Source organism: Trifolium pratense, linkage group LG5 (genome assembly GCF_020283565.1).
Source record: "Trifolium pratense cultivar HEN17-A07 linkage group LG5, ARS_RC_1.1, whole genome shotgun sequence".
NCBI classification, from domain to species: Eukaryota; Viridiplantae; Streptophyta; class Magnoliopsida; order Fabales; family Fabaceae; genus Trifolium; species Trifolium pratense.
The window spans coordinates 23,217,219-23,218,430 of NC_060063.1; the positions used below are offsets into that span (position 1 = coordinate 23,217,219).

At 33.8% G+C, this 1,212-nt stretch overlaps 1 non-coding gene across 1 annotated transcript; it reads right to left on the reverse strand.

Moving 5' to 3' along the window:
- Positions 1 to 1,140: 1,140 nt before the first annotated feature.
- TRNAW-CCA lies at positions 1,141 to 1,212 on the reverse strand. The gene has a single exon. It is a non-coding gene; the product is annotated as a tRNA-Trp (tRNA).

Sequence of the window (1,212 nt, forward strand, 5' to 3'; positions counted from 1 at the left end):
TTGTCTTCAAAGGAAGTGGATTTTTTCTTGTTCAAAAAAAAGGAAGTGGATTTGGACAGTTAAGTGGCAACATGCACTAATAAATAGTATCAAACATGCACTAATAATTTTTTTTTTGGGGGTGCATTAAAATCAATTTTGATGGAATGCAACATGATTTGAGAATAATATTGTAACCATGGCTTCTCGGTCTAAAACCACGAAGGATACTTGCTTAGAGGTAGTGAAATTTCTAGCTACTAAATTAAAAGAAAAAAAAATTTCCGTATATTGAGTTTGCTGAAATATACCTTGAATAAAAGTTAAGATTAAATAACCTATAAATAAGAGGACCTATATGTCTTGGACAAAAATATGGTACCAGTGTTAAAAAGCACTTGCAAGATTCCTCTTAGTTCAATATGTTGATCTATTTAGTAAGACTCTTCCTCATAAATAACCCAACAGAGTCATGGAGCGATGTTTTGAAAAATTGATCGTCAAAAACTAACTAGACAAATATGAAAGTTAAGAATACTCTAGTCGTCTGGCAAACAACTTAATAGTGTTTTCTATATAAACCTAGGATACATTGTAAATAATTAAAATTGTGTCCAAATATAAATTATTTCATGTGCTTAAAATATACATAATTTTCATTATCCATAATTTTGTGTTCAAATATAGACCGAATTTTTGCAATATAGACACTTCAAAATTATAGCTAATCAGGTTCAAAATATAGACACTTCAAAATTATAGATATTGAGGTTCAAAATTCTAGACACTTTTTGTATTAAGAGCAATTCTACTCGGATAAACTATCATGAGAGAGAGAGAGAGAGAGAGAGAGAGAGAGAGAGAGAGAGAGAGAGAGAGAGAGAGAGAGAGAGAGAGAGAGAGAGAGAGAGAGAGAGAGAGAGAGAGAGAGAGAGAGAGAGAGAGAGAGAGAGAGAGAGAGAGAGAGAGAGAGAGAGAGAGAGAGAGAGAGAGAGAGATGATATCTTTGGTTTGTTTGAAATTTTGTAGGGGTGTCCTCAGTATATGTGGGGATATAACATAACTATAAAAACTCATTTGGGCCAATATCAGGCAAAGCAGGCCCATCTCTTGGTTTTGAAAGAAGTATTTTTCTGTAAAAAATAACAAAAAATAGGGAATTGAACCTGACGTGAATCGAACACGCAACCTTCTGATCTGGAGTAAGACGCGCTACCATTGCGCCACAGATCC